General features: G+C 42.6%; 1 long non-coding RNA gene and 1 pseudogene across 2 annotated transcripts; one reads left to right on the top strand and one right to left on the bottom strand.

The window, feature by feature from the left end:
- The first annotated feature begins 1698 nt into the window (after positions 1–1698).
- Positions 1699–3230, top strand: LOC135276408 (collagen alpha-1(XVIII) chain-like; annotated as a pseudogene).
- A 6756-nt stretch (positions 3231–9986) lies between these two features.
- Positions 9987–24869, bottom strand: LOC105710926 (uncharacterized). Of its 2 annotated transcripts, none has more exons than XR_010343913.1 (3): positions 22407–22994; positions 22162–22283; positions 9987–10182 (listed from the first exon to the last, which is right to left on the bottom strand). It is a non-coding gene; the product is annotated as an uncharacterized LOC105710926 (long non-coding RNA). The 2 variants fall into 2 exon arrangements; XR_001105928.3 differs by lacking the exon at positions 9987–10182 and adding an exon at positions 24708–24869 and having other exon boundaries at positions 21598–22283; positions 22407–22457.
- Positions 24870–25606: the final 737 nt, after the last annotated feature.

The raw sequence follows: 25606 nt of genomic DNA, 5'->3' as shown, positions 1-25606 counted from the left end.
TTGCAAAGAGCTGAGATCTCTGCCTCCTGGGTTCAAGTGATTCTCCTGCCTCAGCCTCCTGAGTATCTGGAATTACAGGCACCTGACACCATGCCTGGCTAGTTTTTGTATTTTTAGTAGAGATGGGGTTTCACTAAGTTGACCAGGCTGGTCTTGAACTCCTGACCTCAAGTAATCCTTTTGCCTTGGTCTCCCAAAGTGCTGGGATTACAGGTGTGAACCACTGTGCCTGGCTGGTTAGCATGCTCTTGTTTTATAAAGGTATAAAATAAATGTGGACAACATCTACTTAGCTGATTGTTGCTACTTCTACCTTAACAACTTTCCTACTGATTCAAAATTCTCACATAAGCTAAAATATGTTTGAAGCATGTTAATTTGGATAAAATGGCATTTTGTATTCCTCATAGAATAGTGTTAAGAACTGTGAGGTATGCTGAGCTGTCATGGCAAAGTGGTATTTAATGTGCCTATAGGTGTAGAGGGGTTGTATAATTCCTGTTTTTAAAGTAAAAGTGATTAGAAATAAAAAATGAATTATCTTTTAACCTTTTGAAAATGATTAGTGAGTTGGTAACTTTGTGTATAATATTGATGGATTTCTAATTGTCTAGAATGGTGTTATAATAGTAGCTTTCTTTGATATAACACAAGTCCTCAAAGGGTATATAACAAATTTGAAGTCAGACATTTGATTTTTTAAAATTTTCAAATTGATTTTGGTTTCCTCATATATATGTAGCAGATATTCAGCTTACGATCATTCAACTTAAAGTCTTGACTCTGTGATTGTGCTGTTTTTCATTTTATTTGATAAATTGCATGAGATATTCAATACTTTATCATAACATAAGCTTTGTCTTAGTTGATTTTGCCTAACTGTCAACTAATGTGTTGTGAGCATGTTTAAGGCAGGCAAGGTTGAGCTTTAATGTTCAGTTATGTTAGGTGTATTAAATGCATGTTTGACTTATAGTATGTTCAGCTTATGATGAGTTTCCTGGGACATAACCTCATCATAAGTTGAGAAGCATCTGGATTAACATGTCTGAGATTTTCTCAATATATTGACACACTAGAGCACAATGAAAGGATGTTAAATGTTTTGTTTTCTTATGGAATAAATAATTTATTATGTTAGAGTAATACATTAAAGTTTCTTGTAGTATTTCCTTAATTCTCTATTTATTTAATTTATTTATTTCGGATGGAGTTTCACTTTGTCACCCACACTGGAGTGCAGTGGTGCAATCTCCACTCACTGCAACCTCTGCCTCTCAGGTTCAAGCGATTTTCATACCTCAGCCTCCTGAGTTGCTGGGACTTCAGGGATGGACCACCATGCTCGGCTAAATTTTATATTTTTAGTAGAGACATGGTTTCACTATGTTGGCCAGGCTGGTCATGAACTCCTGGCCCCAAGCGATCCCTCCACCTTGGCCTACCAAAGTGCTGGAATTACAGGTGTAAGCCACTGTGCCTGGCCTATATTTCTTTTAAAATTTAGAAACAGAGCCTCTTTAAGTGTGCTGAGAGAGTTTCACTTTATTTATAAAATTAATAGCCAAATCTCTGTGTTTGAACACAGCCTTCTATTTCACAAATTTACTTAATATATTTGCATCTTGTCTGAGGTATGATCATCAAATGATAATCAACTGTAATTTCTTTGGTGTACTATAATCATTTTCCTTTCAAATGACTTCATTTTCTATTCTAACAAAAAACTCTACATTTTTCTTCAGCAATGCGTTTGTTGAGTCCAGCCGCCCCTGGCCTCCAGGATTGCCAGGGAATCAGGGCTCTCCAGGACCCAAGGGCTCCAAAGCAGAAGTGGGACACCCCCCAACCCATCACCAAGGTGGGTTCTGTTTGACTTTCTTCAGCTGGAGGTTGAAACGAAGGGAAAGAAAGAAGATCGAGGTGAGCAGGACAGAAAGGCAAAAGGGGTAAGCTGGAGGCAGTGGCTTCTTTGCTTTCCTTCGGTTCCAGCCTGCCAGTCCACCCCTGCTCCCCAGGACCCCCAGGCTCACCTGCCTACCCTGAGATTCCAGGTCTCAAGGGAGAAAGCATCCAGGGCCAGCCCGGCCCACCTGGACCTCAGGGACCCTCAGCATTGGCTCCAAGGGTCGTCAGGGCCCTCCTGGTCCCCCAGGCTCCCAGGGCCCCTTCATTTCCTGGCACTCACAAGCAGACTATCATCGTTCCTGGGCCCCCTGGAGCCATGAATGCCCCTTCAGCGCAGGTGAGGCTCTGGGCCACATGCCAGGCTATGCTGGGCCAGGTGCACTAGGTGCTCCAGGGCTGGCTCATCTTCATGGCCGAGTGGGAGGAGCTCTACGTCCACGTGCGGAACAGGTTCTGGAAGGTCCAGCTGGAGGCCCTGATGCCACTTGTGCAAGGAAGGAGCAATGAAGTGGTCGCCTTGCAGCTCCCCCATGGTGCAACTGCATGACAGCAACCCCTACCCCGGCGGGAGCACCCCCGACCATGACACAGCCCTGGCGGGCGGACAACATCCTGGCCAGACGCCCTGCCTGCCTCAGCCCCAGCCCTACCCTGGAGCCCAGCACCGAAGCTCCTACGTGCACCTGCGGCCGGCGCGCTCCAGGAGCCTGCCCACTCCAGGAGCCTGCCCACTCCAGGAGCCTGCCCACTCCAGGAGCCTGCCCGCCCACACCAACCGCGACTTCCAACCCGCGCTCCACCTGATCGTGCTCAGCATCCAGGTGCCTGGCAGCATGTGGGGGCATCAGCGGGGCCTATTTCCAGTGCTTCCAGCAGTCACGGGCTATGGGACTGGCGGGCCCCTTCCGTGCCTTCGTGTCCTTGCGGCTTCAGGGCCAGTACAGCGTCGCGTGCAGCCAACGCCAAACGTGCAGCCTACCCATGATCAACTCCAAGGAGGAACTGCTGCATCCCAGCTGGGAGGCGCTTTTCTCCAGCTCTGAGGGCCCACTGAAGCCCGGGGCACGCATCTTCTCCTTGACAGCAAGGACGTCCTGAGGCACCCCACCTGGCCCCAGAAGTGTGTGTGGCAGGGCTCGGACCCCAACAGGCACAGATTGACCCAGAGCTACTGTGAAACGTGGTGGACCGAGGCCCCTTCGTCCACAGGCCAGACCTCCTGGCTACTGGGGGACAGGTTCCTGGGGCAGAATGCTGCAAGCTTCCACCATGCCTACATTGAGCTCTGCATTGAGAACAGCGGCATGACTGCCTCCACATAGCCGCCGCCTGGATGCAGATGGCAGGAGAGGACGCGTGGTGGGAGGGAGCCCCCACTGTGAGCAGGAAGCGGCCGTCCAGCCCCAACTCCAGGACCTGGCTGCCATGCTTTCCTGTATAGTTCATGCTTCATGTAATCCTCCAGAAATAAAAGGAAGCCAAAGAGTGTATTTTTTAAAAGTTTAAAATAATAATAATATTCATTGTTTAACTACAATTGGACATTTTGGTTTTGAATGTTTGCCCAGTCAGTTGGTGAACAGATCCATCTGACAAGGATCCACTTTTAGTATTCTCTGTGTGGGTAAGTGTCAAACACCTCATTTGAACTATTCTTTTATTTTTCCCAACTTAACTTATGTTAAGCAGCGTAACACTGATGCTGTTAATTCAACTATATCTTCATGTTAACAATAATTTCGTCTTTGCCACATTATGTAATCTAATCTTTTCTTTTCTTTCTTTCTTTTCTTTTCTTTTCTCTCTCTTTTTTTTTTTTTTTTTTTTTTTGAGACAGGGTCTCACTCTCTTTACTAGAGTTCAATGGTGTGATCATGGCTCACTATAGCCTCGACCTCCTGGGCTGAAGCAGTCCACCTGCCTCAGCTTCCCAACGTGCTGAGATTACAGGCATGAGCCACCACACTCGACCTGTAATGCTTTCATAAAATTGAAACATTTCTGTGCTCTTTAGTCTGATGGAGCTTAGTGTATACTTTCTTTTTATTTTCTTTTTCTTTTTTCTTTTTTTTTTGACACTGAGTCACCCTTTGTCACCAGGCTGGAATGCAGTGGCACAATCTCAGCTCACTGCAACCTCTGCCTCCCAGGTTTAAGCAATTCTCCTTCCTCACCCTCATAAGTAGCTGGGATGACAGGTGTGTGCCACCATGCCCAGCTAATTTTTGTATTTTTAGTAGAGACAAAGTTTCACCATCTTGGCCAGGACGGTCAATCTCTTGACCTTGCAATCTGCCTGCCTCAGCCTCCCAAAGTGCTGGGATTACGGGCATGAGCCACCCTGTCTGGACTCAGTGTATACTTTCTTTCTTCATTATGTTAGTGACTGAGAGAATCAGGGCTAGCATGTGTAGTTTCAAGGCCATCCCAGCATTTGAAGTATTTGGGACCCTTTATTTATTTTTAAAATTAATATTATTAATTGAAAAATTATAATTATATACATGTATGGATACAATGTGAGGTTTTGATGTATGTTTACAATGTGGAATGATTCAATAAAGCAATTAAAATCTCTATTACCTGGCTTATCTATCTTTTTGTGATGAGATGTTTGAAAATTATTCTCTTGAATATTTTGAAATATACAATGATTACATTGACTATTGTCACTCTGCTGTGCAATAGATCTCAAAACTTATTTCTCCTCTCTGTTTGAAACTGTTAGTTTGCTAAGGATGATGGCCTCTAGCTCCATCCATGTGCCTGCAAAGGACATGGTCTCGTTCTTTTTCATGGCTATGTAGTATTCCATGGTGTATATATACCACATGTTCTTTATCCAGTATACCATTGATGAGCATTTAGGTTGATTCCATGTTTTTGCCATTGTGAGTAGTGCTGCAATGAGCTCTGTTAGTTTTCTAAGGATGATGGCCTTCAGCTCCATCCATGTTCCTGCAAAGGACATGATCTCTTTCTTTTTTATGGCTGAGAACATGTGCCATGTTCTCACTTATACATGGGAACTAAATTATGAGAATATATGGACACAAAGAGTGGAATAATAGACACTGGTGTCTAGTTGAGGGTGCAGGTTTGGAGGAGGGAGAGGATCAGACAAAATAACTATTGAGTACTGTGTTTAGCACCTGGGTGATGAAATAATCAGTACAACAAACCCTCATGAAATAAAAGTTAAAAAAAAGCAAAAAAAGAAAGAAATTTTGTACCCCTTGACCAACAGCTCCACCTCTCCTTTCTCCCTGCTCCCCGAGCCTCTGGTAGCCAGTATTCCACTCTCTACTTCTATGAATTCAACTTTCTAAGACTTTTAGAGCCACTGTAGGAATTCAAAGCATTGCTTCTTCTTAGCCCCTTTATGCCCCTATGGCACTGAATCTCTGTCTATTACAGGGGAAACTGGAATTGGAAAATCAACACTGATTGACACATTGTTTAATAGTAACTTGAAAGATAACAAATCCTCACATGTTTACTCAAATGTTGGACTTCAGATTCAGACATATGAACTTCAGGAAAGCAATGTTCAGTTGAAATTGACTGTTGCGGAAACAGTGGAGTATGGCGACAAAATAAAGAAGCCAGGTTAGTGTTTTCTTATTTACATCAAAAAGCTTTTCTTAATTCAGGGAATTTGCTTTCCTTAGCCATAAACTAATTTTTATAATTAATACCTTTTCTTCCAGATTTTAATATTTTCCTAAGTAATGGTCTTTTCTTGTAAGATTAATACTTATGTATATAATTGATATTCTTACAAGATATTTAACCAGTTATAGCAAAAAAATTTAAATATAGCTTCTGTTAGTTTTAGCTTACTTTCTTATTTCTTTATTTAACTTTATTTGTACAAATTTTCCATAGATATTGTACTAATTTACATTCTCACCAACAATATCTAAGAGTCCCCATTTCTCTGTATCCTTGCCAAATTGTGTTATTTATTTACTTTTACTGTTATGTTTTGAGACAGTGTTTCACTTCATCAGCCAGACTGGGTGCAGTGGTGCAATCAGGATCACTGCAACTTCAGCCTCCCAGTCTCAAGTGATCCTCCCACCTCAGCCTCTTGAGTAACTGGGATTACAGGCACATGCCACCATACCTGGCTATTTTTCAAAATTGTTTGTATAGACGGGATCTTGCTATGTTGTCCAGGCTGGTGTCAAACTCCGGGCTTCATGTGATCCTTTCAACTTGGCCTTCCAAAGTGCTGGGATTACAGGCATGAGCCACTGTACCTGCCCTTTTTTAAAAAATCTTTTTAACAATAACCATTCTGTCTGGAGTAAGATGATATCTCATTGTGGTTTAACTTTGTATTTTGGTCTTTGGAAAAATGTTTATTCATTTCCTTTGCCCACTTTTTGATGGGATTGCTTTTTCTTGTTCTTGTGTAGTTGCTTTTGTTCTTTGTATCTTCTGGATACTGTGTCCCTGTAAGATGCACCCAGCTTCCTTCTACGTGTACATTTTACATAACCATAAGCATGAGCCTTATTATTGCTTTGGAATTAATATTTTTGTATGAACATGTTATGAACTTTTTCTTTATCACTATAGCAAACTGCTTAGCATACAAATTAACTGTCTATTAAGTGGTCAAAAAGTAGGATTTAGATTTTATTAATCAGTTATGCTAAATGTATAAATTATTGCTTTTAGCTTCCAACCAATAATTGACTACATAGATGCCCAATTTGAGGCCTGTCTTCAAAAAGAACTAAAGTTTAGATGTTCCTTGTTTGAGGATGATGATTCTTGTATCCACTTGTGTCTCTACTTCATTTTTCTCCTACAGGACATTCCCTGAGGTCTCTTGATCTATTAACAAAGAAGAACCTTGACAGAAAGGTATGTTTGGTAAATCCACCAAGCTTTCTTTCCTTTTTCCTTTCTTTCTTTCTTTCTTTTTCTCTTTTTTTTTTTTTTTTTTTTTTGTATTTGAGACAAGGTCTTGCTCTGTCGCCCAGGCCGGAGTGCAGGGGTGCAATCATAGCTCAGTGCAGCCTCAATCTCCTGGGCTCAAGCAATTTTCCCAATTCTGCCATTTGAGTAACTGGGATACAGGAGTGTGCTATCAAGCTCCACTAATTTTTGTATTTTTGGTATAGATAAGGTTTCACTATGTTGCCCAGGTTGAACTCCAACTTCTGGGCTCAAGAGATCCACCTACCTTACCTTCCCAGAGTCTTGGAATTACAGGCGTGAGCCATTTTACCTGGTTCCAACCTTTAGTGATGTAATATTTATTTTGAGATAATAACACAACTGGAAGGCACTTGCATGCAAGTGCATTTACGTATTTTTAGGTTATTTCATTATTATGAAAACCTCATGGAGTGTACCTACACAGACCTGGATGATATAGCCTACTACACACCAAGGCTATAGTCTTTTAAGATATGGCCTATTGCTCCTAGGCTACAAACCTGGGTTGCATGGTACTGTATGAAATACTATAGAATTATAACACAGTGCTGAGTATCTGTGTAAATATTTTATTTTACTTATTTGTTTTTGAGACAGAGTCTTACTGTCTTTCAGGCTGGAGTGCAGTGGTGTGATCTCGGCTCACTGCAACCTCCACCTCCCAGATTCAAGTGATTCTCCTGCCTCAACCTCCTGAGTAGCTGAGACTACAGGCCTGTGCCACCACACCCAGATAGTTTTTGTATTTTTAACAGAGACAGGGTTTTGCCATGTTGGCCAGGCTTGTCTTGAACTCCTGACCTCAAGTGGTCTGCTAACCTCAGCCTCCCAAAGCCCTAGGATTGCAGGTGTGAGCCACCATGCCTGGCCGTATCTGTGTATCTAAACATAACAAAAGTGCAGTATTAGACAAAAATAATAGACACTGGGCCTTTTATCAAGGGGAGGGTTGGGAGGAGGATGAGATTTGAAAAATTACCTATTGGGAACAATGCTCAAAAGAAACCAAAATCTCACCAATATGCAATATAGCTAAGTAACATATCCCCTGAATCCAGAAATTAAATACATAGATGTATAAATAACTGGGTGCAGAGGCTTACACCTGTAATCCCAACACTTTGGGAGGCTGAGGTGTGTGGACCACCAGAGGTCAGGAGTTTGAGACTAGACTGACCAACATGATGAAACCCTGAATCTACTAAAAATACAAAAAAAAAAAAAAAAAAAAAAAAAAATTGGCCAGGTGTGTTAGCGGGTGAGTGTAATCCCAGCTACTTGGGAGACCGTGGCAGGAGAATCACTCGAACTCTGGTGGTGGGGGTTGCAGTGAGCTGAGATTGTGTCACTGCACTCCAGTATGGTGACAGACCAAGACTCAGTCTCAAAATAAATAAATACATGTATAAATAAATAAATAACAACAACAACAAAAAGCAAAGGTCCAGTATTATAATATTATGGGACCACCATCATATATGTGGCCCATGATTTACTGAAATGCCACTATGTGGTGCATGACTATACCTGTCATTTTGTAATATATGTAACTATTCTAATTATTTCTTTCTGTTAATATTTAAGGTGTTTGCATTAGTGTGTTATGGCTGGCATAGCAAAATTCCACAGACTGAGTGATTTAAACAATGGAAATTAATTTTCTCACAGTCTTGGAAGCTAGAAGTCCAAAACCGAAGTGTCAGAAGATGTGGTTTCTTCTGAAATCTCTCTTCTTCTCCGGCAGATGACCGCCTTATGTCTGTGTTCTCACATGGTGTTTCTCCTGGTGTCTCCTGTTTGCCCACATTTTATCTTCTTATAAGGGTGTCAGTGTGTTTGCATTGAGCTGCACTGTAACAGTCTCATTTTTCTTTTTTTTTTTTTTTTTTGATGCCCAGGCTGTAGTGCCATGGTGTGATCTTGGCTCACTGCAACCTCTGCCTCCCAGGTTCAAGTGATTCTCCTGTCTCAGCCCCCTGAGTAGCTGGGATTACAGGTGTACACCACCACACCCAGCTAATTTTTGTACCTTTAGTAGAGACAAGGTTTCACCATTTGGGCCAGGTTGGTCTTGAACTCCTGACCTCAAGTGATATGCCCAACTCGGCCTCCCAAAATGCTGAGATTACAAGTGTGAGCCACCACACCTGACCCAGTCTCACATTTTAATCACCTCTTTGAAGACTTCATCTAAGTTAAGGTCACATTTTGAGGTACTCGGGTTTAGGGTTTCAACATAATTTTTTTGGTGTGGGAGGAGGAAATTCACATTTGGTAGATTTCAACCTTGACTTACCTTCCAGATTATGGCCATCTGCCTATAGTAGTAGTTCTCTTGGGGGTAAGTTCCAAGACCCCCAGTGGATGCTGAAACCATGCACGATGCAGAGTTCGGTATGTACTATGTTTTTTCTACACATACTTCCCTATGATAGTTTTATTAACAAATGATATGCGGTTCTCTTTTATTATTACTTACTATTGTTAACTTCTTAGTTGCAGACTGAAGCTAACAATAGTAACTAATAATAAAATAACAATTATAACAATACACTGTACTAAAAGTTATGTAAATGTTGTCAGTGTCTCTCAGAATATCTTTTTTTAAGAAAGAGTTTTGCTCTAATTGCCCAGACTAGAGTCCAATGGTGTGATCTCAGCTCACTGCAACCTCTGCTTCCTGGGTTCAAGCAATTATCTTACCTCAGTCTCCCAAGTAGCTGGGATTACAGTGCTCACTACCATGCCTGGCTAATTTTTTGCATTTTTAGTAGAGACAGATTTTCACTATGTTGGCCAGGCTGGTCTTGAACTCCTACCCTCAGGTAATACCCCACCTCAGCTTCACAAAGTGCTGGGATTACAGGCTTGAGCTACCATGCCTGGCCTCAAAATATCTTATTGTACTGTGCTCACTCTTCTTATAATGATGTGAGATAACACAAAGCCTATGAGATAAAATGAGGTGAATAGTGCAATAGTTCATATCCAGGTTGTGACAGGGTGGGTCAACATGACATGTCATCACCGTACTTAGAATGGCATGCAATTTAAAACTTGTACATTGTGTATTTCTAGACTTTTTCATTTAATATTTTTGAACTGCTGTTGATTATGGGAAATTGTGGAAAATAAAACTGGGCTGGGTTCTGTGGCTTATGCATACAATCTCAGCATCTTGGGAGGCCAAGGCAGGAGAATTGCTTGAGCTCAGGAGTTCAAGTAGCTGGGAGGCTGAAGTGGGAGGATCACTTGAGCCCAGGAATTCGAGGTTGTTATGAGTCAAGATCATGTCAGCCTGGGTAATAGAGCAAGTCCCTGCCAAAATAAGAGAGAGACAGAGAGAGAGAGAGAGAGAAAAGAAGGAAGGGAGGGAGGGAAGGAAGGGAAGGAAGGAAAGGGAGGAAGGAAGAAAGGGCAGGAAGAGAGGGAGGGAGGAAGGAAGGAAGAAGGGAGGGAGGGAAGGAAGGAAGGAAAGGGGAGGGAGCAAACGGAAGGAAGGAAAGGAAGGGAAGGAAGGGAGGTGGGAAGGAGGGGAGGGAGTGAGAGAAAGAGGGAAGGAAGGCAGGAATAAAGAAGAAGGAAAGAAAAAGAAGAAGGAAAGGGAAACTAGATATTGGGGGGTTGCCTGTATTTCTAAAAATAGAATTTACTGTATGATACTATAAAATAATCACACTGACGTTTGACTAGTACCACTGATGATGTGGAACAGGAGGTGTTTGTGATCCTGGCTACAGATCCCATCAGAGAGGATTCAGAATTCAAGAGCCTGCAGGCAGCTATTGCTTGTTATATAGAAATAGCTAAGAAAAGCATAAAACTTGGGGCACATGAGGACTTCCTTTCAATAGTCTGCTTAAACTCCATGGTTTCAGCAAAATCTTAAAACTGATATGAGACTCTGTTCATTAGATTAATTTTTCTAATTATTCATCAGTTTTTTGTAGTTTAGTTTTATTGTACAGAATATATCTGTTGAATGTCTATGAAACCTGGAACATGAAACGTTGTAGTTTTATCTGTACAGAAAGAATTTTAATTTTTGTATATATAAAGGTCACAGGACTCGTCAGTGGAAGTGCCTTTTCAACATTTGCTTTATCACTTGCTAGGTGTCTGTGACCTTGGGAAAAAGGTCTAGAACTTTCTGTGATTAAAAGCATAGGCAGGGCTGGGCATGGTGGCTCATGCCTGTAATCCCAGCAATTTGGGAGGTTGAGGTGGGTGGATCATCTGAGGTCAGGAATTTGAGAACAGCCTGACCCACATGGTGAAACCCCATCTCTACTAAAAAAATACAAAATTAGCCAGACGTGGTGGCAGATGCCTGTAATCCCAACTACTCTGGAGGCTGAGGCAGGGGAATTGCTTGAACCCAGGAGTCAGAAGTTCCAGTGAGCCAATATCATGCCATTGCACTCAAGCCTGGGCAACAAGAGCAAAACTCTGTCTCAAATAATAATGAGCAGTGGGTTCAAGCTGCCTGCTTTCACAAACCTGACCCTATTACTTGCTGTGAGGCCTTGGGAAAATTATGATGCGTCAATTTTTTCTCTCCAATCTTCATGCAAGTCTTCTATAAGTCTGAAATTATTTTTTATAAAAAATTTGGAAAGGCCAGACATGATGGCTCACACCTGTAATCCCAGCATTTTGGGAAGCTGAGGAGGAATGATTGCCTGAGCCTGGAAGTTGGAGACCAGCTTGAACAACATAGTGAGGCCCTGTCTCTACAAAAAATAAAAAATAGAGTTCCAAGATGGCCAGTTAGATGCAGCTCAGGGTTGCAGCTCTGAGTGTAACTGCAGAGGGTGAGTGGATGTCACATTTCCAGATGGATTTTTATTGCCCACAGATCAGGAGGTTCCCAGGCGGAGGAGCCCCATGGGTCACCAGGGCAGCTGTTTTGGCCAGCACAGCAGTTTTGCCTGCACCCTGGTGCAGTGGCTCCCAGTGCAGAGTAAACAGGACTGTATTCCCACTTAGCCAGCAAGGGGAGCTGAAACAGGGAGCCAGGCCAGGAGATTCCCAGGCAAAAAAAGGGCCATGAATCTCAGAGCCATGGTTTCAGCCGGCACAGTGGGTTGCTGCATGGGAAATCACACAGATCCCGGTGCCTATTCAACAGGTGACCAGGACACCTGGGAGAGAGTCGACCATTCAACTAAAAAACAAAAGGCTCTGAGACAGGGAGCCAGGTGGTCAGGGTCAGCTGATCCCACCCCCACAAAAACAAAAACAAAAAAACAGCAATTGGAAACGCTCAGAGTTGAGAGTTTCACAGCAACCACAGCTGAATCCGGGACAGTCCAGCTCTGTGGGGGAGGGGCGTCCACCATTACTGAGGCAGCCTGCCATTGCTGAGGCAACCCACCATTGCCAAGGCAACCCACCATTACAGAGAGAGTCCATCATTACAGAGGTGGGCCAACATAGCGGAAGCAATTCTAACTATACCAATATAAACAGGACTGCAGGGAAGTTCACATGGCAGCTGGGCAGAGCCCACAGCAGCTCAGTGAAGCCTCTGCAGGCTGAGAGTGACTAGGCTGCCTCCTTGTGGGCAGGGCAGCCCTGAAGAAAACAAAAAGGCAGCAGCACAGTGGAAACTCATAAAGCCCTAACTCCCTGGGACAGAACACCTGGGGAAAAAAAGGGGGGTTATGAGTCCTGCTGCTGCAGACTTAAATTTACCGGCCCAGCAGCTCTGAATGAACAATGGGGCTCACAGCTCAGCACCTGAGATAATATAAAGGACAGACTGTTTCCTCAAGCAGCTCCCTAACCCCCGTATATCCAAAGAGTTACCTCATAAAGGCGAGTTCAGACTGACATTTGGCAGGTATCCTTCTGGGAAAAAGCAGAAGAAGAAACTGGTAGCAACCTTTACTGTTCGGCAGCTGCTGCAAGTGATCCCCAGGCAAGCAGGGCCTGGAGTGGACCTCAGCAGTCCTACAGCAGAGAGCCCAGATAGTTAAAAGGAAAACTAAGAAACAGAAATAACTTAATCAACAACAAACAGGATGTCTACTCAGAGACCCAATCAGAAAGTCAATAACTACAAAGCCAACAGGTGGATAAATCCACAAAGATGGGAAGAAACCAGTGCAAAAAGGATGAAAACACCTGAAACCAGAACACTTCTCCTCCTACAAGGGATCACAACTCCTCACCAGCAAAGGAACAAGACTGTATGGAGAATGAGTGTGATGAAATGACAGAATCAGCCTTCAGAAAGTGGGTAATAAGAAAATTCCGTGAGCTAAAAGCACATGTTCTAACCCAATGCAAAGAAACTAAGAACCTTGAAAAAAGATTTGATGAAATGCTAATGAGAATGGACAACATAGAGAGAAATATAAGTGAATTGATGGAGCTGAAAAACACAAGATGAGAACTTCGTGAAGCATGCACAAGTTTCAACAGCAGAATTGACCAAGCAGAAGAAAGGATATCATAGGTCGAAGATCAACTCAATGAAATAAAATGAGAAGGCAAGATTAGAGAAAACAGGGTAAAAAGGAATGAACAAAGTCAACAAGAAATATGGGACTATGTGAAAAGACCTAATCTACATTTGATAGGTGTACCTGAATGTGATGAAGAGAATGAATCCAAGCTGGAAAACACTCTTCAGAATACTATCCAGGAAAACATCCCCAACCTAGCAAGGCAGGTCAATATTCAAGTCCAGGAAATACAGAGAACACCACAAATATATTCCTCAAGAAGAGCAACCCCAAGGCACATAATCTTCAGAGTCACCAGGGTTGAAATGAAGGAGAAAATACTAAGGGCAGCCAGAGAGAAAGGTCGGGTTACCCACAAAGGGAAGCCCATCAGAGTCACAGCAGATCTCTCAGCAGAAACCCTACAAACCAGAACAGAGTGGGGGCTGATATTCAACATCCTTAAAGAAAAGAACTTTCAACCCAGAATTTCATATCCAGCCAAACTAAGCTTCATAAATGAAGGAAAAATAAAATCCTTTGCGAACAAGCAAGTACTCAGAGATTTCATCATCACCAGACCTGCTTTACAAGAGCTCCTGAAAGAGGCACTACACATAGAAAAGAACAACCAGTACCAGCCACTCCAAAAACACACCAAATGGTGAAGAGCATCAACACAATGAAGAATCTGCATCAACCAATGGGCAAAACAGCCGGCTAGCATCAAAATGGCAGGATCAAATTCACACATATCAATATTAACCCTAAATGTAAATGGACTAAATGCCGCAATCAAAAGACACAGACTGGCAAATTGGAGAAAAAGACAAAACCCATCAGTGTGCTGTATCCAGGAAACCCATCTCACATGCAAGGAAACACAAAGGCTCAAAATAAAGGGATGGAGAAAGATTTACCAAGCAAATGGAGAGCAACAAAAAGGAGGAGTTGCAATTCTCATCTCTGATAAAATAGACTTTAAAGCAACAAAGATCAAAAGAGACAAAGAAGGACATTACATAATGGTAAAAGGATCAATGCAACAAGAAGAGCTAACGATCCTAAATATATATGCACCTCATACAGGAGCACCCAGATATATAAGACAAATTCTTAATAACTTACAAGGAGACGTAGACTCCCACACAATAATAGTGGGAGATTTCAAAACATGATTGTCAATATTAGACAGATCAACGAGACAGAAAATTCACAAGGATATCCAGGACTTGAACTCAGACCTGGACCAAGCAACCCTAATAGACATTTACAGAACTCTCCACCCCAAATCCACAGAATATACATTCTTCTCAGCACCACATCACAACTACTATAAAATTGACCACATAATTGGAAGTAAATCACTCCTCAGCAAATGCAAAAGAATGGAAACCATAACAAACAGTCTCTCAGACCACAGTACAATCAAGTTAGAACTCAGAATTCAGAAACCAACCCAGAACCGCACAGCGTCATGGAAACTGAAAAACTTGCTCTTGAATGTTGACTGGATAAATAATGAAATGAAGGCAGAAATAAAGATGTTCTTCGAAACCAAAGAAGAACGAAGATACCACACACCAGAATCTCTGGGACACATTAAAAGCAGTCTCTAGAGGAACATATATAGCAATAAATGCCCACATGAGAAGCAAGGAGAGAACTAAAATTGACACTCTATCATCAAAGTTGAAAGAGCTAGAGGAGCAAGATCAAAAAAACTCAAAACCTAGCAGAAGACAAGGAATAACTAAGATCAGAGCAGAATTGAAGGAGATAGAGACACGAAAAACCCTTCAAAAAATCAATAAATCCAGGAGCTGGTTTTTTGAAAAGATCAACAAAATAGACAGACCACTAGCCAGATTAATAAAAAAGAAAAGAGAGAATAACCAAATAGATGCAATAAAAAATGATAAACGGGATATCACCACAGATGCCACAGAAATTCAAACCACCATCAGAGATTATTGCAAGCAACTCTATGCACATAAACTAGAAAGCCTGGAAGAAATGGATAAATTCCTGGACAGTTGCCGCCTCCCAAGCCTAAACCACGAAGAAGTCAAAACCCTGAATAGACCAATAACAAGGTCTGAAGTTGAGGCAGCAATTAAGAGCCTACCACCCAAAAACAGCCCAGGTCCAGATGTGTTCACAGCCGAATTCTACCAGACATACAAAGAGGAACTGGTATCATTCCTTCTGAAACTATTCCAAATAATCCAAAAAGGGAGAATGCTTCCCAAATCATTTTATGAGACCAACACCATCCTGATACCAAAACCCGGCAGAGACTCAACAAGAAAAGAAAACTACAGGCCAATATCCATGATGAACATAGATGTGAAAATCTTCAATAAAATACTGGCAAGCTGATTGCAACAGCACATCAAAAAGCTTATCCACCATGATCAAGTAGGATTCATCCCGGGGATGCAAGGCTGGTTCAACATACGCAAGTCTATAAATATAATTCACCACATAAACAGAAACAAAGACAAAAACCACATGATTATCTCAATTGATGCAGAGAAGGCCTTCGACAAAATTCAACAGCCCTTTATGCTAAAAACCCTCAATGAACTAGGTATCGATGGAACATATCTCAAAATAATCAAAGCAATTTATGACAAACCAACAGCCAATATCATACTGAATGGACCAAAACTGGAAGCATTCCCTTTGAAATCTGGCACTAGACAAGGATGTCCTCTCTCACCACTCCTATTCAGTATAGTACTGGAACTTCTAGCCAGAGCAATCAGGCAAGAAAAAGAAATAAAGGGTATTCAATTAGGAAAGAAGGAAGTCAAATTGTCTCTATTTGCAGATGACATGATTGTATATTTAGATGACCCCATCATCTCAGCCCAAAATCTCCTGAAACTGATAGCAACTTCAGCAAAGTCTCAGGATACAGAATCAATGTACAAAAATCACAAGCATTCCTATACATCAATAACAGATTTAAAGAGAGCCAAATCAAGAACGAACTGCCATTCACAATTGCTACAAAGAGTATAAAATGCCTAGGAATACAACTAACAAGGAACGTAAAGGACCTCTTCAAGGAGAACTACAAACCACTGCTCAATGAAATAAGAGAGGACACAAACAGATGGAGAAACATTCCACGTTCATGGTTAGGAAGAATCAATATCATGAAAATGGCCATACTGCCCAAAGTAATTTACAGATTCAACGCTATCCCCATCAAGCTACCGAAGACCTTATTCACAGAACTGGAAAAAACCACCTTAAACTTCATATGGAACCAAAAGAGAGCCCGCATAGCCAAGTCAATTCTAAGCAAAAAGAACAAAGCGGGAGGCATCACACTACCGGACATCAATTTATAATACAAGGCTACAGTAATCAAAACAGCATGGCACTGGTACCAAAACAGAGATATAGACCAATGGAACAGAACAGAGACCTCAGAGGCAACACAACATATCTACAACCATCCGATCTTTGACAAACCTGTTAAAAACAAGCAATGGGGAAATGATTCCCTGTTTAATAAGTACACTAAAATTAACTCCAGATGGATTAAAGACTTAAACATAAGACCTAACACCATAAAAACCCTAGAAGAAAACCTAGGCAAAACCATTCAGGACATAGGCATAGGCAAGGACTTCATGACCAAAACACCAAAAGCATTGGCAACAAAAGCCAAAATAGACAAATGGGACCTAATCAAACTCCACGGCTTCTGCACGGCAAAAGAAACTGTCATTAGAGTGAATCGGCAACCAACAGAATGGGAAAAAATTTTTCAGCCTACTCATCTGACAAAGGGCTGATATCCAGAATTTACAACGAACTAAAACAGATTTACAAGAAAAAAACAAACAAGCCCATTCAAAAGTGGGCAAAGGATATGAACAGATATTTTACTAAAGAAGATATACAGGAGGCCAACAAGCATATGAAAAAATGCTCATCATCACTGGTCATTAGAGAAATGCAAATCAAAACTACATTGAGATACCCTCTCACGCCAGTTAGAATGGCAGTCAGTAAAATATCTGGAGACAACAGATGCTGGAGAGGATGTGGAGAAATAGGAACACTTTTACACTGTTGGTGGGAGTGTAAATTAGTTTAACCATTGTGGAAGGCAGTGTGGTGATTCCTCAAGGACCTAGAAATAGAAATTCCATTTGACCCAGCAATCCCATTACTGGGTATATATCCAAAGGATTGTAAATCTTTCTACTATAAGGACACATGCACACGAATGTTCATTGCAGCACAGTTTACAATAGCAAAGACCTGGAACCAACCCAAATGCCCATCGATGATAGACTGGACAGGGAAAATGTGACGCATATACACCATGGAATATTATGCAGCCATCAAAAACAATGAGTTCGCGTCCTTTGTAGGGACATGGATGAACCTGGAAACCATCATTCTCAGCAAACTGACAGAAGAACACAAAATCAAACACCACATGTTCTCACACATAGACGGATGTTGAACAATGGGAACACATGGACACAGGGAGGGGCGCACTATACACTGGTGTCTGTTGGGGGGCAGTGGGGGGGACAGCAGTGGGTGGGGAGTTGGGGAGAGATAGCATGGGGAGAAATGCCAGATATAGGTGAAGGGGAGGAAGGCAGCAAATCACACTGCCACATATGCACCTATGCAACAATCTTGTATGTTTTTCATATGTATCCCAAAACCTAAAATGCAATTTAAAAAAAGGAAAAAATAAATAAATAAAATAAAAAATAAAAAATAAATAGCCAGGCATGGCAGCATGTGCCTGCAGACCCAGCTACTGAGGAGGCTGATGTCAGAGGATCACTTCAGCCTGGGAGGTTGAGGCTGCAGTGAGCCATGATCATGCCACCACACTGCAGACATGGCCACAGAGCAAGACCCTTTCTCCAAAAAAAAAGGTTAAAAATTTATCTTCTTTTTTAAAACTAGAGGGCCAATATACATTTAAAGGAAATTGTCATATTATCAGTTTCGGTTCTGCACTCCTCCCTAATAAAACATGCTGTCTTCAATTTTACATAATTGAAGACAACTTCATTTAATCTTCAACTTTATTTAATTGAAGAGAGAAAATATTCCTAGTTGGGTTCCCTTTATCCAAGGAGTCTTGACTTTTACTATGTATTGTTCCAACTGAAAAGAGACTTTGTACTTAATTTCAGATATCACGAAGTAGTTAAAATAAGTTAGATTTCAATTTAAATTAATTAAGAGTTGCTTCAAGTTCTTAGTAGTACATTCAATAGTCAGGGATACACACCCTTAATTTTATGGTCACCTATTATTATCAAGCCATTTTCCAGAAATATAAATCTCTAATTTTCACAGATACCATTATATAAAGATGCAGGAAAGAGTATGTAGCTACTGTCTTTTTCTCTTTTCTTTTTTTTGAGACAAGATTTCACTCAGTTGCCCAGGCTGGAGTGCAGTGGCATGAACAAGGCCCATGGCAGCCCCGACCATCTGGCTCAAGAGATCCTCCCACCTTAGCCTCAAGTAGCTGGGACAACACATGTGTGGGACCACGGACATGTGCCTGCATGCCTGGCTAATTTTTAACTTTTTGTAAAGGTGGGAGTCTTGCTATATTGTCAGGGTGAGTCTGGAACTCCTGGGCTCAAACAATCTGCTGGAATTAGCCTTTAAAATGCTGGGATTACAGGCACAAGCCACCATGCCCTGCTTGTATTCTTTTTCTTTGTTTTTTTGGTTTTTTTTTTGAGATGGAGTTTCACTCTTGTTGCCCATGCTGAAGTGCAATGGTGGTATCTTGGTTCACTGCAGCCTCTGCCTTTCAGGTTCAAACAAGTCTCCTGCTGCAGCCTCATGGGTAGTTGGGATTACAGGTGCCTGCCACCACACCTAATTTTGTATTTTTAGTAGACATGGGGTTTCACCATGTTGGTCAGGCTGGTCTCGAACTCCTAACCTGAGGTGATCTGCCTGCAATGGCCTAACAAACTGCTGAGATTACCAGTGTGAGTCACCGCATCTGGCTGTCTTCTTTTTCAAGTTGATCAATTCTTGCTATGAATTCCTTTCTCCTTAAATCTGAACATATGAGGAATTATTGACATAGGAAATTTTCATTTCTTTTTCTTTTATTTTTGTTTTTTTGTTTTTAAGACAGAGTCTCTCTGTTGCACAAGCTGAAGTGCAGCTATGTTGCCCAGGCAAAATCTTGGCTCACTGCAATCTTCACCTCCTGGGTTCAAGTGATTCTCCAGCCTCAGCCTCGTGAGTAGCTGGAATTACAGGCATGAACCACCATTCCCAGCTAGATTTTGTACTTTTAGTAGAGATGGGGTTTTATCACGTTGGCCAGGCTGGTCTCAAATCCTGACCTCAGGTGATCCACCCACCTTGGCCTCCGAAAGTTTTGGAATTCTAGGTGTCAGGGACTGTGCCAAGCCAGTCAAAAGTTTCCATTTCTGTGTTAATGATTTACCAACACTATGTTATGTCATGTCAACTTCAAGGCTGGCTGGAGCTGCCCCAAAAGTGGCAACAGTGGAATTCCCACAGGGTAGTGCCCCGAATGGTCCTGAGATGAGGCTGGTTGGAATTCCACAGGCCGAAGTACTAAAATGCAAGGGTGATCATTCCAAGGTGTTTGTGAGGGAGCTTACAAGTGTTGCAGTAGTCCTCATGGTGGACAGTGGGAGAAAAGAGGTGTCCTATCTAGCTTTGTTCACAGTGAGGAGGTCAGGTTATGGAGTTTTTTGTTGTTGTTCTTTGGTTTTTGATTCTTTGTTTTTCTGTTTTTCATCAGATTATGGTCCACTGCAGCCTTGACTTCCTGGGCTCAAGTGATCCTCCCACCTTAACCACCTGAGTAGCTGGGGCTGCAGGTGCTGCCACCACACTTGTCTAATTATTTTTTTCAGATGGAGTTTTGCTCTTGTTGCCAAGGCTGGAGTGCAATGGTATGATCTTAGCTCACTGCAACCTCCACCTCCAGGATGCAAGTGATTCTCTTGCCTCAGCCTCCCAAGTAGCTAAAATTACAGGCACTCACCACCATGCCTAGCTAACTTTTGTATTTTTAGTGGAGGCAGGGTTTCATCATGTTGGCATTGCTGATTTGAACTCGTGACCTCAGGTGATCTACCTGGCTTGTCCTCCCAAAGTGCTGGGATTACGGGTGTGAGCCACCATGCTTGGCCCTAAACCTGGCTAATTAAAAAAATTTTTTGAAGAGACAAGGTCTGTGTTGCCAGGCTGGTCTTGCACTCCTAGCCTCAAGCAATCCTCCCACCTCGGCTTTCCAAAGTGCAGGTTATGGAGTTTTTATGAGGGTTTAAGAAATTTGGCTCAGGGCTTGGGACCAGTTTCTTGCAGTGTTTTGGGAACAATCAAGATATGTTGATTAGTGGCTGGCAATGTTCAAGGTCCCAGTTTTGGTTCAAGCCTGCTGGGAAAACTCTGCAGCTGGTTAGGTCACAGAGAGGCCAAGGTACTCTGTGATTTTTGGTCAGGACAAGAAAAAAGGCAGGGGGAGCTGAGGGATCCCACACATTGGAGGATGTCTTTTCCAGCTTTCTGACTAATATGACCCAAAACATTTATGTTAGGCTTGAATCTACTTTAGCAGTTTTCTAGTCCTTACTGGAGAAACTTTTATTTTTAGATATTAAAATTTACACAATTTTGAACATCTATGCTATAATATTACAGCTCTGGATTTGTCCATGGATTTTTTTTTTAGATGAAGTTTTGCTCTTGTTGCCCAGGCTGAAGTGCAGTGGTGTGATCTTGGCTCACTGCAACCTCTGCCTCCCTGGTTCAAGCAATTCTCCTGCCTCTGCCTCCTGAGTAGCTGGGATTACAGGAACTTGCAACCATACCTGACTAATTTTTGTATTATTAGTAGAGATGGAGTTTCATCATGGTCAGCTGGTCTTGAACTCCTGACCTCAGGTGATCCACCCACCTTGGTCTTCCAAAGTGCTGGGATTACAGACATGAGACACCACTCAAGGCCTGTTCGTGGATTTTTTTTAAAAGATGTGCTTTGAGCAATCTAAAACAAAAACAGTCTGCCTAAAATTTGTATTTATGTATTTCTACTATATTACAGATATTGATTTTGTGGAGCTATAATTTAATAAGATATTTTAACAGTAATAAAACATTTTTTAATCTTGTATATTGTTATTTTCTACAACGTGTAGTTATTTAAGTGCAAATGCAAAAGACAGGAGTAATCATATTGAAGCACTAGTAAAAAACTTTGTGAGTAAAAATTCGACCTGAAATATGCAAATACTCAACTCCCAATGTGGAAATAATGTATTTTTTCAAAAGAAAAATAAACATATTTGTTTGCAAGATGCTCTAACACACACACACACATGCACACACATACACACTGCATTTAGAATAAGGTAACAAGGCTGGATGCAGTGGCTCAACCCCATAATCCCATCACTTTGGGAGGCCTAGGGGGGCTGATCACCTGAGGGATCTTAGAAACTGTATTGTTTTGACATAAAACATCCTAACATTAGTACAAAGTGCTTTGATCAAATTGCATTTTTGTCCCCTAAAGAGAGACTGTTGTCAGCATCTCTTCTCCATAAAAAAGCAATTCCCTGTGTCAGATTATCACTCATATTTACGTCTACATCCAGAGTATAACAATGTGTGGGAGCTTAATAAGTGGATGAAATCTGTTTCTGAAGTACTGTTTAAACTAACGAATATTTTAAGAAAGGTCTTATCCTGAAATTATTTTCACATTTTTTTCTGTGATGAGAAAATAGTAAACATGGACAGTTAATCCCTAAAGACAAGGTTTTAGCATCCAACTTACCTGACAAGACTTTCCTTGTCTCCAAGTCCCCTGCAAAGTTGCATATTCAGTTCCTCAAACTTCAGCCTTGGGCTTCTTTTGCAACACAGACTGCCTTTGTTTTCTCTCTCTAGGAACTCTTTCTGGACACACATGGGATAATAAAATGAAACATAGCCAATCAAAATCAGGATATGATGGAAACAATTTTAGGCAAAAACATTTCTCAAACTTAATACTGTGTAAAGTGCTTAACTTATTCCAACCTCATGTTTTTCTTCCTCAGGAGAGAAGCCATGTTTTCCACCACTGGTTCTCTGAAGAAAAAATAGACATATATCTAATGTTTAATGAATTATAAAAATAAATTTCCTCTGTTCAACATTCTTGCTTAAGTTAGGTCCTTGAAAATGTAGCTGTTTCTAATTAATACACTATGGGTCCACTGTATTTTGTTAACATTTATGCAAAAGAAATTAAAGAGTAACAAATTCAATATACTTTATAGTACTTTACCTGTAAATCACCATATGACTGATGGAAGAAATGAATTCTGGAAAATTATTTTAAAGGATTATCTCAACATTTCTTAATTGTCCCTAATTATGACTTACTCAGAGCGTTTCAGGTTTCATAACTTATCACAAATGACTTCTACAGCTGAAATGCTTAATCTGGGATCAACTACACACATCGTTTGCCCACATGTATGCAAGTGCATTTACGTTTATGTAAACAAATAATTTCTAAGTAACTGAAAAGAACAGAAGGAAAAGGTCTCACATATCTGAAAACCTAGAGAATGTAAAACCAACTAAAATGTCTTATAAAAGATCATTTAAAACTAATTCATTAAAAATTTACATCCTGCATTTCATAATACATTTACCATTCCAAAGATCATATAGAAATGTGTCAAATAACTCTAAGTACATGAGTATTTGTAGCCAATATGTTAGAAACCTCCACCAATCGCAGAACGTTCTCTGCATAGGTTTTGTAATTCCCATATGCAGACCACTGTTCCTTAGAGAGTGGAAGAAAAAGGAGGCCCTTCTCCCAAAAATTACTCTGACAGCTGAGATCAAGGAACATTCCCAAGCTAGATTCGATACCAAATAATTCTAAACACAGTAACATTATATATTATCTGCCTGGTTCAGCCTGCCGGATTCCTAAACTCGCAGGACTCGGTGATGATCGCGCGGAGAAAGGGTCCGCTGCCCAACGCTGAGGCACTGCCACAGAGGGCCCCTGCTTTGCTAAGCCGCTGAGATAATTCCCCAGGCAACGGTGGCTGTCACTGTGAGGGAGTCCTGGCTCATCGCTGGCGCTTGTGACAGGCTGCTTGTGCATGCGCTTTCAGGTGCCCAGCTGGGCAGCCGCAATGTTGGCGCTGTCCAGCTGCTGCCGCACAGATGCATGGACGAGTTGGTGCCAGGGGCAGCGCCGGGAAGCCTGCGTGCCACCGCACCAGAGACACAGACCTCGGAATTGAGATTTTCTCCTCTGCTGGTAGCATCTCCTGGGAAAACCAATAATGATCCTCCTTACTGTTTCAACATCCACATCCGTGAAAAAGGCGCTGGTGAGGGTGACATTTTCACGAAGCCACAGTCCATGTCACCCCCTACAAAGCTCTGAACTTGTGCACTGGCGGGCCAGCCAGCGGATTTCTCCCCAAAGTGTCTTAACTGCTCTCTGGCTGGAGGGAAAAGAGGTGAGCGGCGCAATGGACAGCGTCTGGATCTCAGGCCAGTTCCCACAGCAGCTTAGGAAAGCAGGCGGCTCCCTGGGCTGGAGAAGTCGCAATGCCCAGTAAAGACCCTAAAAGGAATTGGAGGAGGGGACCCAGCTGATCAGCGGGAAGTGGTGTGAGGACCACACACGTCCGAGTTGGACAAGGGAGAGGTGCACTTCACAGCGCTATGCCCTGCTCACTGCCCAACCTGGGCCTGCCCCTCCTGTCCCTCTGCGGACTCAATTCCCATGGCAATCAAGTGCAGGCAATCAGTAGCCAACATCGCTGTGGAAGCGGCGAGGTCCACACTGCCCTGGCAAACCCTCCTGTGTTAACCACCTTCTCGCATTTCATCTGCTGGGATTCTAGTTCAGCCGCCTTGCCACCAACGGGCGGGGAACTTTAAAGAGGTACAGTTTCCAGCCCCGGGTGAGGAACGCACCTCTCAGCTCTTCCCCCAGAACTGCGCCTGGTCCCCGAGCCCATGACATGCCGGGATTGCAGTTTCGAAGCGCTTTTAAACACCTGCGGGAGCAGTGAAGAGACTACAAGTCCCAGAACGCAGAGCGAGGCCAGCACAGCCCGGCTTCCCCCTTCAGGACTGTGGGTCACCCCACGTTCCTGCTGGAGGTGATTGTAATCTTGTAGCCCTGCGATTAAAAACCTGGAAGCTAATGAAAGACGACAACTCCCAGTACGCCAGGTGTAGCTACGGCTCTCGAATCCGGGCCTCCACGTGTCCAGAGCAGTTCTGCCATGCCAAGTGTCCCTGGATGTTCCCAAACCTCTCCTGCCTGCCACAGCAGGACAGGACTGCTGGTCTTACCTTGTAATTTTGCCGTAACTCTCCCTAACATGCTGGCTTCATGTTCAGTCAGTGCCAGCAGTTTGATTTATCACTGAGCAGCAGGGGACCTGGAGCTGCTCACAAACCTGTCAGGGTTGCCATAGAAATGATCCTCCCTCTGTAGCTGGACTCACCCCGCCCCTTTCCTCCACCCCATCCCTTCTCCTCCTTCCCTCCTTCCCTCGGCCTGTCTCTCCCCTTCGACACTGCCCCTTCTCCTCTCCCCGCCCCTAAAACGCTCCTTCAGACATGCGCAGTGTAGTCCCTGTGTAGAAATGTGGCTACTGGCCAAGTGTCTGACAGTTCTTGGACTTCTTGGGATCCCACTTGGGCAGCTCCCTCGTGGATGTCTGAAACCCTCAAGTCATTGACAGAAATTGACATACACTGTCCCTGAATCTGGCACTTGCCTTTTCAAAGCCACCATTTCCTCTATTATCTGGGCTGTCACAAATCCTCCTACGCACCCCAAGAGCGCCCTTTTGACCTCGAGCTGTCAGAATGTCCCACTACTGGGTCAGGCTTCAAACAGGGATGCTCCTGACACTCTAATAAAATGTAGAAAACGTCACAGCGAAAAGCCTGGCTCTGCTGCATCCAGTCAGGAAAGAGCCACAGAGAAGCGAGTCCCTTAACCACTTTGGGAGCTACATCTGCCACTTCTTTTTCCCAACCCAGGCTGGTTCCCAGGCCTTGGGGTCCTAGTGTGGATCTCTAATTATCGCAGGTGCAGGATCAGAGAGACACTTGGTCCCTCCCAGCACGTGAGAGAAGTTTGTGTGGTGAGGTTATGAACAGTGTCTGCATTTCTATTGTAAATAGGGCTTCCTTGGAAACATGTTTAATTTCCCTTTTTAAATATCCCTTTGGAACCACGT

Source organism: Aotus nancymaae, unplaced genomic scaffold, assembly GCF_030222135.1.
Source record: "Aotus nancymaae isolate 86718 unplaced genomic scaffold, 86718_ANA_hifiasm-v0.15.2.pri h1tg000022l_1, whole genome shotgun sequence".
NCBI lineage: Eukaryota > Metazoa > Chordata > Mammalia > Primates > Aotidae > Aotus > Aotus nancymaae.
This window is presented reverse-complemented; position numbering and strand designations above follow the sequence as displayed.